Source organism: Corylus avellana, chromosome ca4 (genome assembly GCF_901000735.1).
Source record: "Corylus avellana chromosome ca4, CavTom2PMs-1.0".
In the NCBI taxonomy this organism is placed as follows: domain Eukaryota; kingdom Viridiplantae; phylum Streptophyta; class Magnoliopsida; order Fagales; family Betulaceae; genus Corylus; species Corylus avellana.
The window spans coordinates 2,519,020-2,528,290 of record NC_081544.1 but is presented as its reverse complement, the minus strand read 5'-3'; the positions used below and the strand labels follow the sequence as shown (position 1 = coordinate 2,528,290).

General features: G+C 39.7%; 1 long non-coding RNA gene and 1 other non-coding gene across 2 annotated transcripts; both read right to left on the bottom strand.

Moving 5' to 3' along the window:
- Positions 1 to 889: 889 nt before the first annotated feature.
- Positions 890 to 4,140, bottom strand: LOC132179039 (uncharacterized). Its single transcript, XR_009439880.1, has 4 exons — positions 4,041 to 4,140; positions 3,871 to 3,933; positions 2,174 to 2,496; positions 890 to 2,090 (listed from the first exon to the last, which is right to left on the bottom strand). It is a non-coding gene; the product is annotated as an uncharacterized LOC132179039 (long non-coding RNA).
- LOC132180136 (U6 spliceosomal RNA) lies at positions 4,029 to 4,129 on the bottom strand. Its single transcript, XR_009440031.1, has one exon. It is a non-coding gene; the product is annotated as a U6 spliceosomal RNA (small nuclear RNA).
- Positions 4,141 to 9,271: the final 5,131 nt, after the last annotated feature.

Genomic DNA, 9,271 nt, shown 5'->3' with positions numbered 1-9,271 from the left:
TTATTTGTTTGGCTCCCTATCACTTTTCTAGTTTAAAATGCCTAAAATATTTTACTATATAGATTTCTTAAATCTCAATAAATATTTTTAAATTGAATGATTATGATATCATTTATTATGACTAAAAAATAATTAGATTTTGGTGCAATAAAATTTTAATTTTTGATGACCGTAGAGCGATAGTGAAACAGCACTTATTTGACAATGATTTTTTTTATTTCAAATGAAATAAAATGGTATTAATTTTATGATCAAAATTTAAAGTTTGCAAAATTTAAAGTTTGCATATTTGAAGCTGATATTAACACATTTCTTAAAAAATTTAACGTGAAGCTTTTTTTTTTTTTTTTTTAACGAAAATCTGAGGATTTCATTGATTAAAAATCACGAACATAAAGTTTTTACAGAGCAGAGCAAAAAACTTTTACATCACAAAGCATAAAGCTCTGCAAAAATCATAATCACATGATTTAAAATTAGTGTTCCTAATGTGAAGTTACTTGTACCTTTAGGTACACGAATTTTAAATCATGACCATGAAATGAAAGAGTCCCTATTCCCCGTTTCCTTAAGCATCCTTATGTAAGTGTAAAAACTAAAACGATTAGTTCCCACATTGAAAATATGTCAAAGTATAACATATTTGGATCTAAACTCATAGATTTGGAGCATGTTTGAGATTGTGTTTGAAAAATAAAGTTCTTAAGTAAAAAAAATGTTTGCTTTTGCAAAAGTGCATTTTGACTATTTTTAAGCTTTTTAAACCCTTAAAAGCGTTTTCAATTTTTTTTTACTAAACGGGTACTTTTTTCTTCAAATGAACTTTTTGAATGTTAAACGCACTTTTAGACTCCTCAAACAGGCACACAAAAGCTTTTGAGTTGAATAATGCATGAAGACTATATTACAATCTCATTGAAGCACTCCACAAAATGTCATCTTTCTAGCACACCTGTTTGATAATTATACAGCAGCCACAGAAAGTTTTGTCTGCATCTTTTTTATTGTAGTTATACATTAATTCACCAAACATGAAGAACCTCTGGGACCCGTCACGAGCTGCACTTCCAATATGCGATGTAAGATCATTATTGAAGATGAACAAGTACTGATAGAAACATTATGCGTGACAACTAGACCCTACTGGCAGCCTCAGCCTAAGCTTCCTGTGCAGCCAGCTTCTACTTTATGATAACTTGTATTTGGTCATTTTAGAAGACCTTCAAAAATCAAAACCTACAAGACCATCTAGTGCTAATAAGTTAAGTTTTTCAGGGCCAGGCAGGGTAACAAACAGCTGACATTGTATAATAGAAGGATTGTAGCCGACAAAGAAGTATCACGCATTGGCAAAATGTGCATGGCCTTGAAGAACGATAAGCATCAAAAGCTTGAGAAACTGTTCCTTTGTACTAAAACTTTAGCCTTTTGTGATTCAACTGAGATAGAATGTTGTTTCTGAACACTGAAACAACTTGGCGCAGACCCAGGAACCAAAGGGGTCTAACAGGACAACTTCAGGGCAAATGGGAAGAATGAGAATGGAAGTGGTATTGGACTGAAGAGATTCAAACAAGTTGAGCTCCAGCAACATGATATTCTATCCTTTAACAAGATCATCTTGTCTCTAAAGGTGAGAGATTGTAGGCTAAAAGATGATACATATAGCTACCTCTAAATAACTACAATCTGCAATTGTCTTCATATATTCTAACCCAAACATTAGCACAAGACATCAAGTGCCTCAACGGAAAAAGGTAAAAAGAGGGAAGGCAGAGAGAGAGAGAGAAAATAAAAGACTTTTTGGAAGAAAAAAATATCTATCTAGATTAATAGGAAAACCATCAAAGCCTGTTAAGAAACCTTCTAATTGACAAGTAGCAAATGAAACTCTCATTTTATACCCCTTGCCTAATTTTCAATTCACTGCAGAAAGAAATCACTTTTTTTTTTTTTGGTAATGACCTCCAACTGGATACACAACCACATCTAGGATTCAACTTTAGATGTCTACGTCTTTCATTTCTGTAATCACAAGCTTTCGATACCCTTTCAGTATGGCGGTGGAGCATACATTCCTGAATGAGGACCTGATTGAAAACACACAGAAATTTAGTACATGTGGTGAATTAAATATTAGCAACAGGAAGTATGCCCCTAAAACGAATGTTACCTGGAGGATAATAGGGTGAGGTTTGTGGCGGTGGCGAATATAGAGGTGGAGGATAAGCTGATGCTGGTGGGTAAGGTTTGGGGAGGATAGGCAGCTGGGGGTGAAGCAGAGTATGGAGATAGTGGATACCCTACTGAGTTAGATGGGTGCGAGGACTGGAGAGACGGAGCTAGGTGGGCGGAAGATGTGTAAAGAGCTGCAGGTGCTGGGGTTGGGTAAGGAGCAGCAGTTGTTTGTAGGTGTTTAGAATACAAAGGGACTTGGGGCGTAGGCAGCGTCGTTACATATGGCAGTGCCAACGGAGCAAAGCTTGTTGCAGGTTTCTACAATAATTCAAGCTCCCATGAAAAAATAGCCTTCATGAATTAATAGAAGGAAATGCCATTCAATATAAAAAAGCAAATTTAGATGTTCATAAAGACACATTTAAATATCTGAAGAATCTATCAGTTTTGGGCATTTGGCCATGACAGTTCAAATTATGAAAATATTAAAAGGATGTTAAAGGCTTTTAACTGGAGCTTGGAAATGAATTATGCTCCGAATGATAAATTCAAAACTTGGAATTGAAATGAGTTTCTAAGCTGATTGTAGATATCTGACTTCAAAACCTTATCTAGACTTTTATTGGCCAAAGAAAGCTATATAAAGGAGCATATAAAGTCCACATATAGCATAAATGTTGGTGCAGTTCCAACACTAGTCTTTGTAAATATAAGAAGGTTTACAAAATAAACCTGTTATTACTTTTCCATGGGTGATCAAGGTAAGTGTAGATGCAGACGAATCAAGCAACTGAAATGAAGGCTGAGCTTTTTCAATAAGCTACAACCAAACTCATACAAGTATGGTTTAACATCCTTTCTAAAAATAAGAAGGTTTACAAAATAAACGGACTAGTTATACACGGGTGAACATAGGTTTAGATGCAAACGAATCAACATAAGAAAAATTAAGTATGTTTTATCTTAGTCTCAAATTCTTGTTGCTCTATTAAAGGTTCTTTGTCTACAGGCTACACAAAGGGTGTTAATCCTCTCTCTTTTCTTAAATCTCCTCCTCCCTGGTGTAGATAGAAGTCTATTCTAGGTTTCTTGTTCAACAACAAATCTCCTCCTCCCTAAACAGTTGAACCGACCGATACCCATATTTGTTTTGGATTTCAGCAAAGATCAAACACATTTAAATTTACCCAATTCAAGCTTCCACAGCTCAATTCGGTTTGAGAAACCTTGTTTGCATCATTAAACATAAGAGACAAACAAAGATCAAATATGAACCAATATATCAGACGTTAATATCTATGGTGGAGAATCAAGAGGCTAGATTTAATAGTGAGAAAAAATCCCTTTGGGCACTGAAGCACAAGCTAGTGACGGTTATATATCTTTGAACTGATTAAAGACTCGAAGTTGTATTATTTATATACTACAGATAAAGGATTATATCTTAGAGATCGCAAGCAGAAACTAGAAACTCAATCAAATATAAACACTCAATGAAATTGTAATTTTGAAAAAAAAGAAAACAAAAAAAGGTCAGTGATTTAACACAACCAAAACAAGTGAAAGTAGTCGCAGAAAATCACAACAAATTGCACAAAGACTGTTAATTTTTGCAAACCTAAACTACTCCAGACAGTTGAACATAAAAAACATACTATAAGCGTAAAAGGGTTAGTTTTTAATTGTATTTACCTGCAAGTTTTAGTCTGAAGCGGCAAGGCGGTGTCATCCTAAAACTGAGAAAGCACTTGAACCCTATCAAGCAACAAAAACCAAATAAAAAACAAAAAAGCAAACCGTAAAGAACGAAGAAGACGAGAGAGAAGCACAAATTTGCGAAAAAGATAAAAAAAAATTTGGACCATTTCTCGATTTATGCGTGTCATCCTTGCGCAGGGGCCATGCTAATCTTCTCTGTATCGTTCCAATTTTATCGGATGTCCCGAAGGACGAGCGTCTATGTTCTGCTTTGTATTATAAACTCATCTTTACTGTTCTAACTCAGCGATGTGGGACGCATTTCTACGTCTTAAATTGGGCCAGTGCACGTCTTAAAGTAGGCCTGGCCCAGCATTCATGTCCTACCCGAGATTTGGGCTTTATGAGAAGAAGAAGAAGAAGAAGACGACATTTGTCATGTGCAAATCGTACTTTAGTGTTGAGAGTGTTGGGAATTTTTTTTTTTCTGGCAAATGAATCATGGATTCTCATTAACAAGGGATAACAAGACTAGAGACTAAGCCCTGTCAAAACAATGTCACAAATACAATCTGGGATGGATAACATCCAAGTTTTATCTATAACATAGTGGAAGGCTGTTTTAGCCAAACCATGTGCCGCTTCGTTTCTTTCCTAACGTACATGGCACACTTTCCAATTTTGGGTGTATTGGAGAGTAGATCGCACATCTGCAATAAGGTGACCCCATTTACAATCCATCTTGTCGTTATTCTGAAGTGCCAAAACCACCACTTGGGCATCTCCTTCCATGATGACGTTTTGAAGGCCCAATTCCTTGCACAGTGTTGCTCCTTGAAGCATGGCTAAAATTTCAGCAGATGTGGGATCCAAGAAACCTAGTTTTGTGCTACTCCGTGCTGCTCTAACATTGCCAAAGTGATCTCTTATAACAACAGCCAATCCCATTCTACCGTTTTTTCCGTCCACTACTGCGTCACAATTGGCTTTGAAGAAGCCCTCCGGCAGTTTTTCCCACGTCAGAATTGGATCTTGACCACGAGAATCACCACTAGCATCTCCAACATTCGCACTTTTGAACTCCTGCAGGAAGCAAGATGCTCTGTTCGCTATTTCGGTTGGGTGGGTGAATAGACCCTCGTGAACCCATTCATTACGCCTAAACCAGATGTTCCTGGCTAACAGCGCAAATGTTTCGAAAGAATCATCTACCTTATTCTGCAAGAAATATTCGGCCAGTTCACGAAAATCCCCTTCCACACTGCGTCTCTTTTGGAAAATACGGTCACTAACGCCCCAGACGTCTTTGGCTGAACTGCAGCTCCACAGAATGTGAGCTATGGTCTCCATTTCTAAGTTACAAATAGGGCACCAAGGGTCATTTGAAATCTTTCTCCTACACAGATTTTCCTTTGTGGGCAGTATATTTTGGCATGCTCTCCACAAAAAAATTCTTCACTACATTTGGGAGAGCTGAGTTCCAAATTCCCTCCCAAATTTCGCTGTCTGCTTCCCTTTTGGAACTTTCTGCTTGGCCTCGAGATTCCATCTCTTTAGCCAAGTGGTAAGCACTATGGACCGAAAAAATTCCTTGCGGAGTTCCCCTCTAAATCTGGGTATCCGGCTGATTGGTTGCACTAGTAGGGACTAAATTGATGGCCTTAATTTCATCCCTAGTAAATAAATCCTCCAAAAGTAATTGATTCCACCATAAAGTATGTTGGTCAATGAGATCTCTAGCTACCGCATTATCTGTCAAACCTCTTTGGGGGGATTGCATGTAATAAGTAGGCGGAAGAGGAATCCACTTAGCCCCCCAAATGGGAGCACTTTCTCCATTACCAATTCTCCAAATTAGTCCCTCCGACACCAATTCTCTAGCTTTGGATATGCTTCGTCAGGCATAGGATGGTTTATTGCCCAGTTGAGCCTCAAAAATTGAACAAATAGGAAAGTATTTTGCCTTCATAATCCGAGAAGTGAGGCTATTATCCATTTTCCACAACCTCCATACCTGTTTGGCAAGGAGAGTTATGTTGAAACAATGTAGGTCTCGGAAACCCATACCTCCATTTCCCTTCGGAAACCCATCCGACTCCAACTCATCCAAGGAATTCTGGAATCCGTTGCATGGTGGCCCCACCAAAACTTAAGCATTAGAGAGTTAATCTCTGAGCAAAGTGTTTTTGGAAGAAGAAAAACTCCCATGCTATAGGTCGGAATTGCCTGGATGACAGTCTTCAAAAGTATCTCCTTTCCTGCCTGGGACAGAAACTTCAGTTTCCAGTCTTGAACCCTTCTCCATACTCGCTCCTTTATGATCTGAAAGGCGCCAATTCTGGATTTTTCAATAAGCGCGGGCAATCCAAGATAAGTATAATATCACTGGGAGGAACATAGCCCTGGGACCTCCAAGATTTGCTCCTTTATTTCCCTGGATGTATTGCGGTTAAAGAAGATAGTCGTTTTGGAACGGTTGGGATGTTGGCCCGAGGCTTGCTCGTAGGCTTTCAAAATTTCAGAAAGCCTTTTCCAATGCTCTAGATTGGCCCTGCAAAAAAGTGAACTGTCATATGCGAAAAATAGGTGATTTAATTGAGGTCCCGTCCTCGAAGTGGGAACCCCCTCCAACATACCATCCCGATCCGCCTGTATCAATAGGGAGTTGAGAGCCTCGGTACAAATCAAAGACAACTAAGGCGAGATTTGGTCCCCTTGTCGAATGCCCTTAGAGGGGGAACCGATCCACCGGATTTCCATTTACAAGCATCACGTACGTTACCATACGCACACACATCATGAAAAGATTCACCCATTGGTCCGCAAACCCCATCCGCCTCATAACTTCCCCCAAGAAACTCCATTCCACCCGATCGTATGCTTTGCTCATATCCAATTTTACCACCATATAGCCATTTTTTCCGTACATCCGAGAATGCATGGTATGGAGGGTTTCATAGGCAGTGAGGACATTATCAGTATTGAGCCTCCTTGGGATAAAAGCACTCTGATAGGGTGAAATAATGTGGGGCAATAATAACTTAAGTCTATTAGCAAGAACCTTAGACAAAATCTTATATATGACGTTGCAGAGACTAATTGGACGAAATTCTGACACACTAGATGGTTGGGCAGTTTTCGGAATAAGTGCTAGATAAGTAAAATTCAAATCATCGTTGATAAACCCAGAGTTTAGAGAAAAAGGTACAGCTTGACAAACCTCCTCCCCAACCGTCTCCTAGTTGTCAAGAAAAAAGCCCTCCGAGAAACTGTCCAGGCCAGGGGCTTTAAAGGGCGACATTTGGTTTATTGCTATACTTATTTCTTCTCTAGAAAACTCCTTGAGCAGGTTCGAGTTCATCTCTGCCATCACCTTCCCTTCAAGGCCGTGTAGATTGATTGCACTTTCCCCCCATATTCTGACTTAAACAATGAGTCAAAATATTGTACAAAAGCATCTTCCACGTCAATTGGGCTGTCTCTTAACACGCCTTCAGCATCTAAAATGCTTCCAATCTCGTTTCTCTTCCTTTTTTGTTTTGCACTTTCAAGAAAATACCGCGTATTTCTGTCGCCATTTTTTAGCCATAACTTCTTCGATCTCTGTCTCCATTGAAGCTCCTCCTGGGTCAGGAGCGAGTGAACTTCAGCTTAAAGTTTACGTACCGACTCCAAGTCTGGGAGCCTCTTTACTGTTTGTAATTCAGCAATTTTGGCACTTTTACCTTTAATCTCCTCTTCAAGTTGTCCATGCTTACCCCGATTCCATCTTGAAAGTTGACCCTTGCAAAGGTTCAGTTTGCAATTTAGGCCATACCATTTATCTCCCGAAGTGTGTTTTTATCTCTAAACCCATTTAATTATATCTTTACATTCCCTTTCCAACGCCCATCTAGCTTCATATTTGAAATTATTTCGCTTCCTTCTCCTATTAGGATGGCCTTTTGGAGACACCACAACTGGAGCATGGTCTAAGGTCAAAGAGCTTCAATGGATACTTCTACATCAGGAAATAAAGTATTCCAATCCGAGGAATCAACATCCCTATCAAGCCGTTCCTGAGTGAAAGACTGCCCTCTTGACCATTATGCCACGTAAAGAAAGGGTCGCGAACCCCCAAGTCAGAAAGCTCGCAGAAAAATAAGGCCTCCTTAAAGTCCTCCATCAATCCTTGAGCTTGCCTTAAACCTCCAACTTTTTCGGAATCCCCAACTATTTCATTAAAATCTCCCACGCAAAGCCAAGGCTTTGGTGAGAAGGATTTTAGATGACGTAGCAGATTCCATGCCTCCTTCCTTTTACCCACCTGCGGATGCCTATAAAATCTAGTTAATTTCCAAGGCACACCCGCATTCAAAGGAGTGACCTTGGCGTTGATGTGGCGTCGACTGTAATTCTGAATTTCGACACCCGCATCATTATTCCAAAGCAACGCTAATCCTCCGCTACGGCCCACACAATCCACTGTAAAGGCATTATTAAATCCCATCTTAACTTTTATCACCTCCATTTTATTCTGACTTAGCTTTGTTTCCATCAAAAAAACCACGTTAGGGCGCTTAACCTTTACCATCCGGTGTAGGTCCTGAACTGTCCGAAGGTTCCCAAGCCCTCGCAAGTTTCAGCTTAAAATTTTCATTGCGGTTGGCGAGGCTGGAACCCAACCCTCACCAATTTCAAACCAATCGAAGAATCATCCTCCACCACTCCAACCTCTTGTACAATTGTTTTCCCATTTTTTCCACCCTTGACTGCATCTCCTTCTCTCTTAGAAATTCGTTTCTTTTGATTGTCTCCCAGAAGCGATGAAGTAGGGTTAATTTCGAAAACTTGACCCGCCTTAGCCCGACGTTTCCACTTGACAACAAGGATCTTATGAAAATCTACGTCACCCCCCCTCCTGGGTTGCATGAGTGGTGTTTTTTTCCACGTGTCTCTTTGCTCCCTTCGAATTCCTCACGTGCTTCTCTTCCCCGTTAGTTCCAACGAAACTTATTGAGGACAGCTGGATGCCTTCCATGTGTGCTCCAGTTGTTACCTTTACAGCTGCCACCTTGCTAGTCTTATTTAGGAAAGAATCTTCTACGTCTACTAGAAAAGCCATATGACCGTTTGAGTGCAAGACTTCATAACCTCTAGCCTTGGAATTCAATCCATCCATATTTAGTACTTCATTAATGCCCTGCGTTAATCCTTCCACTTAATCATTATGAGAGATTTCCGTTGCATTCCCAGAATCTTTTATGGCAAAGATTTGTTAGATTACAAGGATCGCTCCCACGCATTACGTTGTATGCTCCTTCATTATTGTCGTGATTTGCGCCACTGTTAATTGCTCCGGTAACGTCTGCCATCGTCTCTACAGGCACTTTCTGGTGCTCCCGCTGATCGGTAC